The sequence below is a fragment of the Melanotaenia boesemani genome, chromosome 20, assembly GCF_017639745.1.
Source record: "Melanotaenia boesemani isolate fMelBoe1 chromosome 20, fMelBoe1.pri, whole genome shotgun sequence".
Lineage (NCBI taxonomy): Eukaryota > Metazoa > Chordata > Actinopteri > Atheriniformes > Melanotaeniidae > Melanotaenia > Melanotaenia boesemani.
The window spans coordinates 3257666-3276255 of NC_055701.1; positions in this window are offsets into that span (position 1 = coordinate 3257666).

Below are 18590 nucleotides of genomic sequence, written 5' to 3' on the forward strand. Positions count from 1 at the left end.
TCTCCTCCACCATCGGTCACAGGAAGAGAACTAAACATTTCCAACTCTGCTTGCAAGTAAAGCAAAATCATCAAGAAAGATTTCCCTACTAATCCAGTGTGAAAGTGCAGTTTGGAGGCAGGAGAAACTGCCAGTCATCTCAGCAGCAGGCTCGTTGTTGAATAATTACACTGATGTTGAACGATGAATCATTTACCGGTGTTAAAATGATACGTGTAGCCCTGCAAAGGAGAACACAGTGCTGTCAGAGTGACACACGGAAGTTTGCAAATTGTTTTGGTTTTATAAACAAAGCCTTTTGGGTGGAAAAGGTTGGGTGGAAAATCACAACATCGGCTCATTTTTTCCAGTTTTTCTTTTTATTTGCTCTTGATTTTTAAATTAAGGCAATCAAAATGAACTTCCAAGAGAACATGTTTGTTTTTTCTCAGAGTAAAGATTGTGGCTGCGGGTGTTTTTTTATTTTGAACAGTTTTGCCTTTTGCAGCCTTAACTGCCAACGTTGATGATGATGATGATGATGATGATGATGATGATGATGACGATGCTCTGCTACATGTAGAATATTTGAAAGAGCTTTGAATGCACCTGTCGGGGTCTGTGACGGGTTTCTCTCTGATGCTTTTAAGGACATATTTACAAGCACACCCCACAGAGGAATTAAGTGTTTCATTAGCATATCTCTATTTTTAAAGCTGCAGGTTTCTGTTTTTGACTGTCTCAGGATGTGAATGTTAACCAGAACAGGAATAATTACTAATGCAGGTTTAAAATGCATAAACTGAATGTTGTTATGACTCACAATAACACTCCATTTTCTAAACAGCATGAGCTTTGATGTCCACTTGGCATGGCGGAATTAAAAAGAGCTGGCAGGCAGTGATGCGTGATCAAATTAATGACATTAACTGTTCATTTCCTGGAGTATTTATTTACTTTTTAAAGCTTAACTTCTTTTAAGTATTATGGAAAGTTTTAATGAGATTTCTTTTCTTTTACAACATTTACATTCCCACTAACAAATTCAAAAAGATCCGAAGAGAAAAGTTGAGCTTTTCTGTGATCTACAGCCACAAATCAGAAAGTTACCATGTTTGATTTTCTTTCTTTGCACAGTATGAACTCAACATATTTAATCTATCCTCCTAACTACTTTATTTAATTTGTAATTATACATTAATTTTTGAATTTCAGACTGCAACACATCCCCAAAAAATTGAGACAGGGATGATTTAAGCTGCTAATGAGGACGAAATTCAAGCAGAAGGAGACATTTTTCAGTCCAAACGCAGCCTCCATTAAAGTCTTTATGGAGCAAAGATGGACAGAGGATCCCCAATTTATAACCAGATGTATGAAGAAGCCATTAAATAGTTTAAAGAAAGAAAAATGTTCCTCAAAGAAAGAATGGAAGAAATTTGCAAGTTTCTTTCTTTACAGTCAGAATATAATCAACCCGTTCCATCAGTCTGGAGGAATTTCAGTGTGTAAAGTCTGAGCTTGACATGGTGATCTCTGATCCCTTAGACGGACCTGCATCAAGAACCGTCATCATCACCAGCTGATAGAACCTGTGAAGAAGGATTACTGTAGGAACCTTCGACAAGCTCTGCAACAGTTACCTTAAGAGATGTCACTTCAGACTTTACTGAGCAGAAAAGAAGCTGCATGTTAACCTGGTCCAGAGTTCTAGAGGCGGCTGTGCTGGTAGGGGGTCGGATCAGGGTTCTGATGGTAGAGGGGTCTGAGCAGGATTCTGATGGTAGCGGGGTCTGAGCAGGATTCTGATGGTAGCGGGGTCTGAGCAGGATTCTGATGGTAGTGGGGTCTGAGCAGGATTCTGATGGTAGTGGGGTCTGAGCAGGATTCTGATGGTAGTGGGGTCTGAGCAGGATTCTGATGGTAGCGGGGTCTGAGCAGGATTCTGATGGTAGCGGGGTCTGAGCAGGATTCTGATGGTAGTGGGGTCTGAGCAGGATTCTGATGGTAGTGGGGTCTGAGCAGGATTCTGATGGTAGTGGGGTCTGAGCAGGATTCTGATGGTAGCGGGGTCTGAGCAGGATTCTGATTGTAGCGGGGTCTGAGCAGGATTCTGATTGTAGCGGGGTCTGAGCAGGATTCTGATGGTAGCGGGGTCTGAGCAGGATTCTGATGGTAGTGGGGTCTGAGCAGGATTCTGATGGTAGCGGGGTCTGAGCAGGATTCTGATGGTAGTGGGGTCTGAGCAGGATTCTGATGGTAGCGGGGTCTGAGCAGGATTCTGATGGTAGTGGGGTCTGAGCAGGATTCTGATGGTAGCGGGGTCTGAGCAGGATTCTGATTGTAGTGGGGTCTGAGCAGGATTCTGATGGTAGTGGGGTCTGAGCAGGATTCTGATGGTAGTGGGGTCTGAGCAGGATTCTGATGGTAGTGGGGTCTGAGCAGGATTCTGATGGTAGTGGGGTCTGAGCAGGATTCTGATTGTAGTGGGGTCTGAGCAGGATTCTGATGGTAGTGGGGTCTGAGCAGGATTCTGATGGTAGTGGGGTCTGAGCAGGATTCTGATGGTAGCGGGGTCTGAGCAGGATTCTGATGGTAGTGGGGTCTGAGCAGGATTCTGATGGTAGTGGGGTCTGAGCAGGATTCTGATGGTAGTGGGGTCTGAGCAGGATTCTGATGGTAGTGGGGTCTGAGCAGGATTCTGATGGTAGTGGGGTCTGAGCAGGATTCTGATGGTAGTGGGGTCTGAGCAGGATTCTGATGGTAGTGGGGTCTGAGCAGGATTCTGATTGTAGTGGGGTCTGAGCAGGATTCTGATGGTAGTGGGGTCTGAGCAGGATTCTGATGGTAGTGGGGTCTGAGCAGGATTCTGATGGTAGTGGGGTCTGAGCAGGATTCTGATGGTAGTGGGGTCTGAGCAGGATTCTGATGGTAGTGGGGTCTGAGCAGGATTCTGATGGTAGCGGGTCGGATGGGGTTTCTTGACAAAGCTCATTTCCACTTAGTGATGGCAGCACTAAAGTGTTACTACTGAACTTTGGCTGGTTTGCTCACTGTGGCGCCCCTCAGTTACGGCTAATTCAGCATCCATCTTACATCCTGTCTCGTCTCTGAGATCTCTCCGGCCAGTAAAAGTCAGTCTGATGTTGACTTTCGTCTTATCTCCTGCTCTGTCTCTTTCTCTCTTTCCTTTCCTCTCTGCCTCTTATAACGTATTCTTGGATTTCTTTGTTGAATCAGCCGGTGTGTTGATATCTAGGTATTGGTGTGATGCTGTAAAGCATTAAAAACTTGTGAAGTGTGGTTTGTCAACCACAAGGCAACAGCAACGGCAGCAGGAATGTACATAATGAATGTCGGTGTGCCATCAAACCGAGTTAAAAGCTCAGAGCTAAGATCAGAAACTTGTGTTGTGTTGCTTTATACAGAAAAGATTTTACAGCAACATCTGCTGACTTTCAGGCTACATCCATCCTGGTCTTGAAAGCAGTCCATGCAGTTTTCAACAAGACGGTGAAGAATATATAAAGAATAATGTGTGCATATTCTGCACACATTACAGCTGCATGGCTGAGGAAGAGGAGGGTACAGGTACTGGACAGGTCTGCCTGCAGTCCTAACCTGTCCCCAGTAGAGGATGTTGAAACAACAGTACTAAAGAATTTAGAAACAACCACAACCCCATACTGTTGGATGCCTTTGCAGGACAAAAAGAGCAAAATAAGCCCTGAAACTCTTCATCACTTGAAATCCTTTCTGTTAGAACATCTTTTAAGTGTTGTGAGAAGGAATGGAAATATAATAAGTGGGGAATATTGGGATGTGTTGCAGCCTGTAATGTGAGAATTGATGAATATTAAATTAGATTAAGCTTAGGAGAAAAATATAGGATCTTTTTACAGTTAACATCTAAATTATACTCCAGTTAGATAATTCTGTGGCTGTCGCCAAGGCTGAAGCTCTTAGTCATGTGAGGACAGAGCTGTTGCTATGACTGTGGTTATATCACTGTGCTCTGGTTATTAGGATCATAGCTGTGATAAATTTGCTGTGTTGTTGAGATTTTAACACCGGTGCCTCATCTGAAGCTCAGGAGGGTCAGATGTGGCTTTCGTGACCCATTTTAACAGCCGTATTTAAAGCACAGATATTGTAGATGTCCCCACGGCATCGTAGATTCATAATCCACAGCTTCATTAAGCACATTAAGGGGGAGCGGCTGCAGCTTTGGCTCACAATGCTGGAGTTCAGCTGTTTGAGATAATGTGATGAATTTCATCATCTTTTCCTCCTGCAGTACCTGCAAAGAAAGAAAATGGCCCCTTATCTGGCGTAAGATTATAACTGAGGTATAGCAGCAGCAGTACAGTAATAACTGCTCTTTTGAATTAAAGGAAATGGAGAAATATATGATATTATAATTTAGATGGGCCAACAAATCTCCCAATAATCAATACAATGCCATTTAACCTGTACAGGCCCCTGATTTTGCTTTAAAGTGGGGGCTCAACATTCAAGCCTGAATTAGCTCTTATATGAATGCTCACATTTAGGTATGTGATATTTGTGCCCATGTTTCACACATGAAACGTTTAAAAACATGTATGAACTGCCGATCACACCAAGATGAGCTGAACCCGAATAAATAAGGAAGGAAAACCTTGGATTTATGCTTGCTTTAAGCTGTGGCAAGACATCTAGTTTCACTGTGACATTCATCAAACAGGTGACTGATCCCATCCTCCTGACTTTTGTAAAACCCAGTGACTAATAATACTTTGCTGTTCATGTCAACGCTGATCACTGTTCAAGCTTCCTGCTGATTAACAGCTAAGAGCTGAGATGGATTTTTAGTGGGATGATTTATGTGAAAATCTTTTTGTGTGCTATGTTTTCCAAACCTTGTTGGAACACATTCATGTACAAATAAAGACTAAACTTAATGTTGGAAAGTGACTCTCTGTTTGTCTCTGTTTAAACTCCTGGATCATTCTTTGAACTTCCACCCCGACAGGTGATAACATGTCACCATGGACGTAATTTTAGGGGGGGACACAGGGGACATGTCCCCTGCACTTTTTCAAAAGGCCGTTTTGGTCCCCTGCACTTTTTACTGTCCAAAAACGATGTTTCGCTATAGTAAACAGACACGTCCAGCACTAGGACCAAGAGGAAAACAGCCAGTCAAGTTGAAGCCTGTTTCTCTTAGTTTAGACCACCCACAAGCGCCTCCATTGGCTCTGCCGTTTCTTGTGTGATTGGCCGTCCCTGCTGTCACTCCACCTTGCTTGCACACCGGTAAGCTAATCTGTGGTCAGGAGTTCTTGTTCATATGCTGAAGAGTTGTGGGTCATGTCAACAGGAAGGATTGTAATATCAGAAGTTTCATTTACATTAACGTTTCAATCTGTGTCCATGTGCGCATGTGCTTGTGTGCCTATGTGTGTTTGGTAATTAGGTGCAGCCAGGATGTCTAAAAAAAGAAAAGTGGACATAATAGACTTCTTTAAAAGTCAAAGTTACTCAGAAAAATGTGTTACACCCATCCTGCAACACCTTCACTTCAAGCAGATCCATTTTAAGATCCTCCTCATCATTTAGAAAGCTCATAATAATCTTGTAAAGTGTATTCTTTTATTGAAAGTGCTGATAAATAAACTGTATTATTATTATTATTATTATTATTAATAATAATAATAATAATAATAATAATAATAATATTAAAAAGGGAAAAATACAATATATACAAATGGGATTTTTATACATCCAAACTAATGATAATTGTGAAGTTTTTCTTCTATAACTGTATCATCAAAATTGATGATTGTTGCACCCCAAACTGTCCCACTGTTCATGTCATGCGCCAATGTATTTTTGTTAGGTGATGGATAGTAGAGATGCAGAAGTAGATACAGGAGGAAACGCTGGAGGAGGGAGAGTAGGAGAAGCTGGAGGAGAAGAGGCTGGAGGCTCAGAGGTGAGGGTGAAAGAATAAACATGTGTTAGTCATGACATTAAGCTTTGTGACAAATGTGATGATAACCTGTATCAGAGCTTCCACAGTTCAAACACCAGACATCCTGAGAGGTGTGCTGCCTGAAGTCAGAGGTCTTTTTGATCGGGTGGAGGTCCTTGTGAGGCTGTTGTTGATTGTTCCAACATGCTGAAGCTGAGAGGGGTTTCAGTGGACTGAGGAGGTTCGAGACCTGGCTTCACAAATACATGAGGCAGAATTGCTCTAACAATGTGGCAGTTTGTCACACACATCAAGAAAGAGTTGATGCCTTGAACAGGAAGAAACTCTGCCAGGAATTTATCTCTGTCAAACTAAGAGACTTTTCATTTACAAAAAAAATCAGTGGTTCTGTGTTACACTTATTTAAAATAATATTTTATACTGAATAACTGAATAATGGACATTTTATTCAGTTTCTTCCCACCTGTGATGCCAGTTTGATCTGCCCACCATTGGGCGGTGATATGTAAATAATGATAAAAACTGGTGGTATTGAGTTGGTGTGAAGTTGACTAACAAGGTGAAACACAGAATTGGGTGATAATGTTTTGCTACATGCTTTACAACCAGTCAAACCAAAAAACAGAACATTACGCTTAAAAGTAGCGACAGAAAACTAGAAGAACTTCTAGAAAACACATCCATCCATCCATCTATGCATCCATCCATCCATCCATCCATCCATCCATCCATCTATGCATCCATCCATCCATCCATCCATCTATGCATCCATCCATCCATCCATCCATCCATCCATCCATCCATCCATCCATCCGTCCATCCATCCATCCATGCATCCATCTATGCATCCATCCATCCATCCATCCATCCATCTAGCATTAGTAAAAACTTCTTTTAAAATCCATGTTGTTTTTTTCTTTTTGGGTTAACAACTGAACCCGGCTGTGTTTAGGACTAAAGACTAACTTCATGTTGTTTTAGGAAGTGTCCCTGACTACAACTGGAATTTTGTCTTATTCTGAAACAGAAATCCAAATCTCTTGTCATTTGGAAAATTTAATTCTAATTGTATGAGGTTTCTTATGGAGTTAAATACCTTTATATTTGTATTCATCCCTGGTCATCACTGGAAAAACACTTTAATAAATCACTGACATGTACAACCGACATGTTTGAAAGAATCATCACACACGCACACACACACACACACAGAGAGCTGGTGGTGCCATCTGTGTATTAAATAGTACATGGTGCATACGGCGTTGTGTCAGTAATGTAGGTCTGTCCATCTATTTAAGGCTGATTAATTAGAACACTTTGAATAAGGCCAGAGAGAAAAAGAGATGCTACCATGATGAATACTTAATCTATGTGCCAGTTCCACAGCCACCACGGGGACTCTGGAGATTAACTGGGCCACATCTCACAGTCTGTTTGTAGAAATATGAAACCAGATTTACGGTGATTGTTCAAATAACTCGAACTAACTTTGCAGGACAAGTACTTTCAGAGACCAACGCTGGACTAATCTGAAGCTCGACCTGAGCTCTGGTAGGTGGAAGAAAACGGATGCATGGAGGAAAAGTAACAGCAGCTGAGACTCAGAAGAAAGGGTTGATAAAAGTGTTCCTTTAGCTGGTATCCTGTGAGATTAGCCCATGTTTATGAGCATACTTCCAGTATTAAAAGGTGTCTGATGTGATTGAAGTCTTTCGCACACCACCCCTGACATTTCTAGCATTTCTCTCAGACCATCAAGCCTGAAGCCATCAGCCAAAGCATCACTCACACATACCTCACTTAAGCTGTATTTTTCTACCACCAGCGCAGTGGTGAGCTAGGATGGGTGCTAGTGGAATAAACCTTGGGAATTTTAATTGTAAAACTGTGAATTTCTGGAAAAAATGTGCAGACTTAGCTGTGGTTCTTCTTTCTCAGCTGTGGTTCTTCACACATAGACACAACAGCAGCAGATGCTTCCAGAGATGTGTTTTCACTGCTGGAAATACTCTAGTAGCATCGGTCCAAGCATTGCTTATAGGGTTAAACTACTGTTGAAGTGATTATGTGTGATGTTTCTTTTAAGACAGTGGTGTCCAGCTCCGGTCTTCAAGGGTCAAGTCCTGCAGGTTTTAGATGTTGTCCTGCACAAACACACATAATTCAAATTAAATTGCTCTCTTCAGCAGCTTGTTGTCAAGCACCGCCCAATCATGTTGACCCTATAATGTGATTCAGGTGTTGCAGGAAATCGGCCCCGAGGACTGACTTTGGACACGCCTGTTTTAAGGGACTACAGATCCAGCATTGCAATGTATTGCACATTCATTTATATGCACTATCACATCCAAAAAACAATTTATTAATAATAATAATAAGCTGAGATATGTTTTCTAATCTCCCTTACCTCTCTAGTTGGTGGTAGTGGCAAAGCCAGACATTTATTCATAGGGGGGCCAAAGGGTGGACCCCCCAAGATGAAATCTTGGGGGGTCTATAGTAAGAAAAACTGGTCACATTATAGTAACATGAGAAACAGAAATCTTTACATTAATAATTTGGATCACCAAGTAGAAAAATTTACAAGTTCTAAAAGGTTCATAGAAGGTAAGTTGGTGGTGGTGGTATTAGACAGGATCCTGACGTGGTAGTAGGGGGGTCGGTTTTGGTGGTGGTAGACTGGATCCTGACGCGGTAGTAGGGGGATCGGTTTTTGTGGTGGTAGACTGGATCCTGACGTGGTAGTAGGGGGATCGGTTTTGGTGGTGGTAGACTGGATCCTGACGTGGTAGTAGGGGGATCAGTTTTGGTGGTGGTAGACTGGATCCTTGTGTGGTAGTAGGGGATCGGTTTTGGTGGTGGTAGACTGGATCCTGACGTGGTAGTAGGGGGATCGGTTTTGGTGGTATTAGACAGGATCCTGATGTGGTAGTAGAGGGATCGGTTCTGGTCTACTGTCTGGTGGTAGACTGGATCCTGATGTGGTAGTAGGGGGATCGGTTTTGGTGGTGGTAGACTGGATCCTGACATGGTAGTAGGGGGATCGGTTTTGGTGGTGGTAGACTGGATCCTTGTGTGGCCAGCTCCACATTGAGAGCTGCTGATACTGGGGCTGGGATCTGTTTCAGCCTTATCTGGGCCTTTCTTTTTATAAAAACAAAGCATCAGAAATATCTCCCTATCATCAAATCCAAACAAAAACTGGTTCCAGGATCTATTTTTCCACATTTTCATGCTGTAGCTACTTTAACACCAACTAGCAGCCTTGCTTGCCTCTTGTTTGAATAAAATTGGATTATGTAGCTCTAGCTTAGCCTGGACTAACATGGATACTTCTTTATTGTCATGTCAATAAATTGAGGTAGCACATGGGGTGTCAAATCAGTTATCAGAGGTGGCCACTGCCCTCTGGCCACCCCTCTAGCTCCGACCCTGGTTGGTGGTTTGATGGTGAGAATTTTGTGGTTGGAACCTCGGCTGGGGCTTTTCTGTGTGGAGTTTTTATGTTCTCTCTGTGCATGCGTGGGTCCTCTCTGACTACACTTGCTTCCTCCCACAGTCGAAAAACATGCATATTATTGACTAATGTTTCTAAATTCTCCATAGGAGTGAATATGAGTGGGTTTTTTGCCTCTGTGTTGGCCCTGTGATGGACTGATGATCTATCCAGGGTGTACCCTGCCTCTAGCCTGATAGCAGCTGGGCTTAGAATAAGTGAGAATAGACAATGACTGGATGGATATGGTCACTTTGGTTTGTCAGCTGATGTGAGGCCTTCTCCATGTTCTGTTCATCAGACCAAAACAAAACACAACCCGAGCTTTCACCAGGTGCATTTCAACCTATTCTGAGCAGGCTGGAGATTGCATATTACTGGGGCTGCAGCAGGTCTGCTCAGCATGAAGTTCCTCGTTCTCTGTTCATATGTCACCACGTTTGCTGTGATTCACCGAAATATCAGATGAAATGAGATGAGAGAAAATCTGCGTTTGTCAAATGAAAATGTCACACTATCACTTTGTAGTGTCGTGAAAGTCTGCAATGTATCTCCTCCCTGACAGGATGATGGTGCTCTCTGTCTGTGGTGACCATTAGCGCTCAACCTGGCCGGCTGTTTGGAGACAAAACACACGGACCAGTTTAGAAAAGCATCAGTCTTGTAATCGTGGCTTAGTGTATGTATTCCACCACACAAACATGAGCTCTCCATCCTCTCTGCCTCTCTTTTTCAGCATCTCTTGGCATTTTTTTGTGTGTTTCACTGTGTGTGGGTGTGTGTGTGCCACAGAGAGAGAAAGTGTGTGTGGGTGGCAGCTGGCTTTTAGATTTTCAATGTGTGTGAGCTGCTTTGTGTGGGTGCTCCCTGTTTGTATGCGCTGCATGTGTGAAGAGAGGACGAATGGAGCTCAGCAGAATCCAACCGGTGCACGCGCGCACACACACACACGCATGCACACACACACGTACACACACACACAAGCATGCAAGAATATCAAGTGAAAGACATCAGGATTCAACTTGGGTCTCAGGCTTCTACAATAAAAAGAAATACATACTATAAGCTAACACACACTAAACTGCTCCCATACTCTACCATACAAAATGATCATTGTCGTCATCATCATCATCATCATCATCGTCATCATCATCATCATCATCATCATCATCATCCTCACGAATATCTGCAAATATGTTGAAAATTTCATCCCTGACACAAAAAAACAACAGTTTTCAAGAAGTATTGTTACTTTTACCAGATAAATATCCAAACTTGTGCCAGTAAACAGACCATAAGTCCTTATTTATTGATCCTTCACCATTTTTAACAAGATTTTTTATTTTTACTTTTTATTTTATGTTTCTATGCAGAGCTTGTAAATAAAGGCTATTCTGATTCTCATTCCATGAAGCCTCAGGTCTAACTCTTACCTGCTGTAGGAGTCTTTTAAATTGGGTTGGTCTGGGCCAAACTCATTTATCCTCCTAAATTCTGTATAAAAGGACTTTTCTTACAGAAATGACTGAAATCTCTTCTATTTTCTCCTCAGGCTCATCTGCTGGCATCGGTTTGTTCATCCTTCAGCGCTGTGACATTCACACTTGCATGTTTAGACACTAAACGTGTGATTTTGATTGACAGGTGGAGAATCAATCCTATTAAATAAATACAAACCTAAAGCAAAAACATGCATGTTATTGATGTCTTGGGGAGAATCTTGCCAGTGGAAGAGAAATCTCAGGACACCTGTGCAGTCTCTAAGAATCACTGACATCTAGTGGTAAAGATGGGGATAGAAATGACTTAAAGCCCAGTTGTGAAGGGACGGTGGCTGTCAGTGGCCAAAATTCTTCCAGAGATAAACATGTTTTCATCATGAGTGGATCCAGTGGCTTCTTCTTCTATGGTCCTTTAAAGGCGCTACTTATCTCAAACGGAGCTCTATCACCGGTCAAACAAAGCTGCTTCACCAGTTTTAATGATACATAATTTTTTATGTCATTTCCTTTGATTTTGTTACATGCAGCACCTTTAACGTTTCGCATAAACACCTATTTGTCTGATATCTCACCCATGAATATATATATATATTCAGGAAATTATTAACCAGGCACACTGTATGAATAGTCAGTTTTTAATATAGCTAATAATTTTGCATTATCCAACTAATTTATGTTAGGACGTAGCCGTCTTAGTCAGGGCGGCGCCTGGCCCCTGTATTAACAAGCCACCGCCCACACACACTAATAATTTTCAGTGAAGATGCTAAAAGAGTTGGTACTGCTCACTTTAGTCTCTTTCAGAGAATTTGCTGGCAGTAGGGACAGAAGAGAGGGTAGCATGCAGTAAAAGGCTGCAGACTGAAGCTGAAGCATGAAGCAGTGAGCTGGTTAATGATGAAACTTTGTGTAGGTTGCAGCCTTCAGTCAAACGCTGCCGCCATAAATTAGCATTTAGTCATAAAGATGTTGAGAACTCCTACCTTGTATGCTTCATTTATTTTTGTGTTAACATTTTTGTTTGTCTATTTACTTATTTATAAAAACTTATTTATTTATTTATGTATTTATTTGTTGATCTATTTATTCATATATACTTTTATTTATTTATTAGACAAAGTAAAAAGTAAAAGTGTTAATACAAAAATAATGAATAAATAAAATGTAATAAATAAATTTAATAAAATAAATCAATAACTGTTATTAAATACATAATGATTGAAAATGTACATTTTATTCATTTAATTTGTATTTATTTGATGGGATATTTGTTTATTTATTTTAGTACTAGGCAACAATCAAAATTTTTAACCGCGATTAAGTGCATGAAATTTAGCGATTAATCGCATTGTTACGCACAACATTTCATTTTCCTTTAAAACACAGCCTACTATTATATGACAAAATGCCGTAAGTTTTAGTTTACAAACACTAAATTAGGGGTCTTCCACAGTGGCTCTTAAAACATGGCTAAAAAAATCCAAAGAACTAATTAATATTTTTAAATATAGATATAATAACAAATGCAGATTTTTTTTAAATAAATTTTCTGTTTTGTTTTTTTTTCATGGAATAATTGCATTGAATTTCCACAACATAATGACACTAATACTACCATTATTATTTTTTTACCAATTTTTCTTGTCATTAGGTTGGAAACTATGGGCTTTTTATTTATTTATTTATTTTTACATAATTTTCCACAAATATCTAGATCCCATAGAATAAAGTCTGTTTTTCTTTATTTTAAAAGATAACTATAGAGATAAAAATTTGGTTCTTTAAATTTGTCAACAAATTGCTTATTAATAGATATTTACCAAAAATGATAAACTGTCTTTTTCTAAAGGTCTCGTAACATTTGCGGCTCTAAAGCAGCTCTTATTTAGCTGGCTGAAGGAAAAATGGCTCTTTGAATTGTAAAGGTTGCAGACCCCTGCAGGATGAATTTAAAGTGGTGAAACAGAAGGAACAATATGTGATGAATATCAGCATCAGGTGAACAGACAGGAAGCAGGATTAGAATCCATATGAAGTCCACAGAAAGTCCAGAATCTCAGCTAACAGCGCTGTAAAACCTTGTCTATGACCATCAAACACAGTTAAGACAACAAACAATTAAAAGACCAGGTACACAAAGTCAGAAAAAACATGTAAACACAGATGACATTTCCTCGTGTCCACCCGACAGTATGAACACGGACGAACGGCTCCTCTACTGAAAGCTCACATCTCACAGATTCCACAGCTGGAAGTTTCATCTCGTTTCATCTCGCTATGACCAAGATTCACCGAACCAGAGGCAGAAGAAGGGTTTAGATGGACAAAGAGAAAAGTCAGTTCTTCTTCTTCTTTCTTAAGTTCCAGACAGAAAACGTCTCTTCATGTTAATAAAGCCGCTCTCTCCTGATTACATCAAACGCACCGCTGCAGCAGGACCAGACATGGAGGAAGAGGCCTGGATGCAGCCTCTGTGTGAGGTTCCTCTGGTTCAGAGCCAGAAGCAAGAAGTTTGGGGGGGAAAGGAAAAAAAAAAAAAAACTGCCACAACAAACAAAAAAACCAAACAAAGAAACAAACAAAAAAACAGTGTTAATCAATTAATGCGTTAACCCGATAATATGTTAATGTGCTCAGCTCTTATTTATTTGTTTATTTATTTATTAATAAAACAGCTCTTCATAAAGAGCAAAGGCCAAATTGCATTATAGAGGAATGGACACATTTAACAGCATTCATTAGAAGTTGTATTGTTTCTGATTGGCTAGCATGGCTTCAGAGGCAAGGCTCCTGTGTTTGATTGGACAGAGATCATTTTGTAAATAGTGTCATGTGGATGGGATTTTTGAGGGGAACATGAGGGGGGAAAAATCAGTGTTTATGCAGACATAACCTTAATGTGACACAAACCAAAGCAGGTTGTCCAAGGAAACAGGAAAAGAGGATAAAACTTGAATACACAACAGGAAAACTCTGAAAAAATGGGCGAGAAACAGATCAAATAAAGTCTTTTAGCACGGATTTTAAGAAAAAATCATCCTAAGAAGATGTGATGGATGATAAACATCCCAAAAACATCTCTGTGGAGCTCTGTGGTGTGCAGCTGGCAGGGGGCAGCAGACGATGAAGCTGCCACAAGTAAACAGGCTCCTCGGTGCAATTAGGAGAATTAAAATCCAGGATCATTTCCATTTTGTTAACTTTATGTTGCAGAACAGCAGCAGCAACAAAAACCTGTGAATTTCCTGCTCTGTCTAAGCAGGAACAGACTAGCTACTTTTGCCATGGAAATGACTCAGACACAGTTTTCTTGTTTCTTTTGTCAAAACTGAGAAGAGGTGAGGGAAAGAGATGGAGGCAGGCAGAATGGGATACAAGTGCTGGCATGAAGAGAAGATCAGGAGGTGCAGATTATATAAGACTATAACAAATATCATGGTAAAGACCTGAGAGAGAGCTGAGCTATTTTAAACCTGGGCTGGAGCTCAGAGAGAGAAGCAGTGTGGGCTGATATGTTGGCCATCATGGCAAACTGTGCTTCTGAATGTGTGTGTGTGTTCTCCCTGCAGAAACCTGGCAGATAGCAGACTGGAACTTTAAAGACTTGTTACATAATGAGGGCCGGACATTTATCGCAGTCAAGCACCTCCAATTTTTCGTCTGGTCAAATCATTTTCAGCTTTTAATGATGTTTCAGGATTTTGCAGGAAATCGAAAACTGGAGTTAAAATCTGACAGAGCTGAATAGAGGCTCTGTGTGGATGTGTGTAAACGTTATAAATAGCTGATCATTAAAAATTTAATAAATACAAACCTCCCTCAGCAGGAAGTTGTAAATGTGATGAAATCAAAGTGGCTTCTGATTATCAGCAGGTTCTGATAAATCTTTTTTTTTTCTTCTTCTTCTTCTTTTCCCATAAACGTCTGGGAAGTGAGGAGACCAGTTGCTGGAGTTTTAGGAGAGGAATGTTGTCCCATTCTGGTCTGATGCAGGATTCTAGCTGCTCTACAGTCCTGGACCTTGGTTGCTGGATTTCTGCTTCCATGATGCTCCAGATGTTGTGTACTGGTGAAAGGTCTGGACTGCAGCCAGGCCAGTTCAGCAGCCGGACTCTTCTCCTGTGAAGCCATGCTGCTGGGATGGATGCAGGATGTGGTTCAGCATCGTCTTGCTGAAATCTGCAAGGCCTTCCCTGAAAGAGACGTTGTCTGGATGGGAGCAGATGTTGCTCTAAAACCTCCATGTACTTTTCAGCATTGATGGAGCTTCACAGATGTGGAAGCTGCCCACGCCATAGGCACTAATGCAGCCCCATCCCATCAGAGATGCAGCTTTTCACCTGTCCACTGATAACAAGCTGGATGCTCCCTCTCCTCTTTAGTCTGCAGGACACGCCGTCCATGCTTTCCACAAACTAGTTCACATCTTCATCCAGGTTTCCACTTTGCCTCAGAACATTTTAAATGAGCTTTGGTCCAGAGAAGACGGAAGAAGCTGGTTCTGGATCCTGTTCACATCTGGCTTCTTCTCTGCATGATGGAGCTTTAACCTGCATTTGTGGGTTTCAGGGTGAACTGTGTTCACAGACAGTGGTTTCTGGAAGTCTCCCTGAGTCCATGCAGTGGTTTCCAGTAGAGAATTATGTCTGCTTTTAATGCAGTGCTGCCTGAGGTCCTCAAGATAATGAACATCCAGTTTTGACCTTCAGCTTTGTCCCATGCACACAGAGATTCCTCATTATTCTCTGAATCTTTTGACATTATACCCTGTAGATGGTGGGATCTTCAAAGTCTTCACAATTTTACACTGAGGAACATTTTTCTGAAATTGTTCCACAACTTTTAGATCCAGTTTATTTCAGATTGGTGAACCTCTGTCCATCTTTCCATCTGAGAAACTCTGCCTCTCTGAATTGCTCCAGTCATGTTACTAACCTGATGCCAATTAACCTGATTAGTTGTCAAATACTCCTCCAGTTGTTTTTGATTTGTACCGGTTATTTTTCCATCCTTTTGTTGCTCCTGTTCCTACTTTTTTGCAAATCACTGCATTGTGTTTTTGATTCACATTGTATACCTCATGTGGCTTTTTCTCCCTATTTCCCTTCCTTAAGAATGGCTTCTCAGCAGCCACCCTTCCATGAAGACTGTCTCTGATAAGTTGTGGTGGGGCCAGAAACCAGTGGGACATGTCCTTCCAGTCCATTTGTGTGGACAGATGTCAGCCAACAAGCCTGTAATGCAGCCAAGGTGATGTTAGGTAGCACACCTGTTTTGGCTGCAATTGACTCCTGTCTGTGCCAGAAGTTAGACTGTGCCTCCTTCCAGGCTTCCAAGCATGCCAGGCCAGACCAGGCCAGGCTCATCTGTGTGATGAGGCATGATGACTGTTTGCTGGACTGAGTAATTTTATCAACCAAGCCGTCTGGGTAGTTGCAGGAGTGAGAAGTCTATCTTTTTTACTCCTGTGCATGTTCATGGAGTCAGGAAAGAACTCTGTTTCTCTTCAGGTACAGTTAAGATAGTTTTCCTGAAACTTTAGATTGTTTTAGGGTCTGCTCACCCTGAAATCAAATCTACCCTGTTCATGAACAGAATCCCTTCCAAGGGATGGTAGACACTGATGGGGCTCTGGTCTTTGGGAATGGGGAAGGAGGGAGATTAACTTTTATGTTGCGCTCCAGTTAGCCCATAATTGGGGCGAAAGACTTTGGCCAACAATAGACGGATCACCTGAAGGTCCAGATACACCTCTCAGGTTCTGGTTCAGGTCTTTGCTGGACTCCAGATCCCGTTCATCTGCTGTAGTTTTTGAGTCCTGACTCTTCTTTTGTCCTCCAGGTGTCCAGTTTCTGCCACCATGCTGAGATATGCCACGTTTCCAGCTAACAGTTCTGTGGGAATCACCTTGCTGCTGCAAAGATGCTAACTTCCTGTATACCTGCAAACTGTGTTATCTTCCCAGTGTGTAAAAGATCTACAGCCATTGTTAAAGCTCAGAGACTCAAATATGCTTCAACCTGCTGTCCTGGTTTCGGTCACGTGTAATTCTGTTTACGTCTGCAGACCAGCACACTGTGCCAGCTGATATGACACATCGACATGACGTCCTCCCTTCCCGTTGAGGCCGAGGTGTCTGGTTCACCTTGAAATCAAAGACACTGAGCATTCAGGGGGTTTTTATACAAGATAAACCATCATTTGAAAACTGTGACCTTGCAGCTGATCCTGAACAGCTTCAGCTTGATTTTAAATGACTCAGATCAAGATGGAGTATCTTTTTAAAAGCCACAGGCCAGCTTATTCTGCTTTATGAAACACTCTCCAGGTGATGCCAGGTGGCGTGGAGCTTGTCACTGAGTGGAGTGCAGCCTCCTCTAGTGGTGTAGTTGTGTTATTACATGCAAGCTGGACAGAAGCTTCTGCTCCTTCATGTACTGTTTTGCTCCATGTCGTAATGGTGCTGTTATTCTGTTATTGTGTTGGGCAGAGGATGGGATTTAGCAGTCTTCTTTTCCTTGGTATCAGTTTATAATCCAGTTCTGGTTTCTTTAGCTGCTGGCTGTTAACTGCAGATTTCTGGATGAGGAACCGGAGTCAAACGATCTGTGCAGGACGACTTTTGGAAAAGGAAAATGACAGAAACCAAAAAGTGAATTAGCAGATGCAGATATGCTGTAACATTTTTCTTCAAGATTCAGGGCTTTCGAGTCTTTTGTTAGAGCCTTCGTGTCTGCAAACACGCATGCTCATCAGGCTGTACAATCAGCTGCAGCTCAGGCTCATGTTGCTATAGTGATTCCCAGAGGTGAATTCATTCAAGTGTTCTCGTCTGTATCAAGATGGTACAGAATAAAGACATGTTACATGTAGTCAGCCTCGTGGTTTTTGACAGTTTTTTGTGCCACTTGTTTGCAGTCATGTGAAAAATGACCCTTATGTTTTACATATGAAGGGATTGGGTCATTAAGAGGTGCTGCCCATCAATCTAGGAAGAGTTATCAGCTCATTATTGAAACCATATACAACAGGACAATGCTACCAAACACAGCAGCAGATCTACAATAGCTTGGCTGAAAAGGTGTCATATCAAGGTGTTGGTATGAGTTAAAGTCCAGACCTGAACCTAATGAAATGTGGTGGGGGGGCCTTCAGAAACTAAAGCTGCAAACCTCAATGACCTGAAGCAACATTGGAAAGAAAAGTGGAGCAAAATTCCTCCACAGCCGCTAAAAGGGGATACAAGCTGCTCGGTCACAAGGTGGATGCAGTTTGTCCTTTTGTTCCCCCAAGGTTAAATTTAACCAGTTAAACACCATTTAGTATGACGTCATATGCAGTTACATCTAGAGATGATATAGCAAAATGGTATGAAACATGGGTCTATGCTTTATTTACAGAACACTGTCTTGAAGGTCTGGTGTGCAGTCCTAAACTCCTTTTGTTTACTAAAATCCTGTCACATGACCTACTTGCAGGTGGAGTAATACAGACGTCTCCTACCAAGAAACAGAACCTAGTTTTCAGTATTTCTGCCGAGCTTCATATTCAGCTTATAGAGCATCAGGCAGCAAAAAACCCCAATAACTCCCATCGTTTTCCACCTGTTCTCAAGACTTGGAATCATTCAGAGACA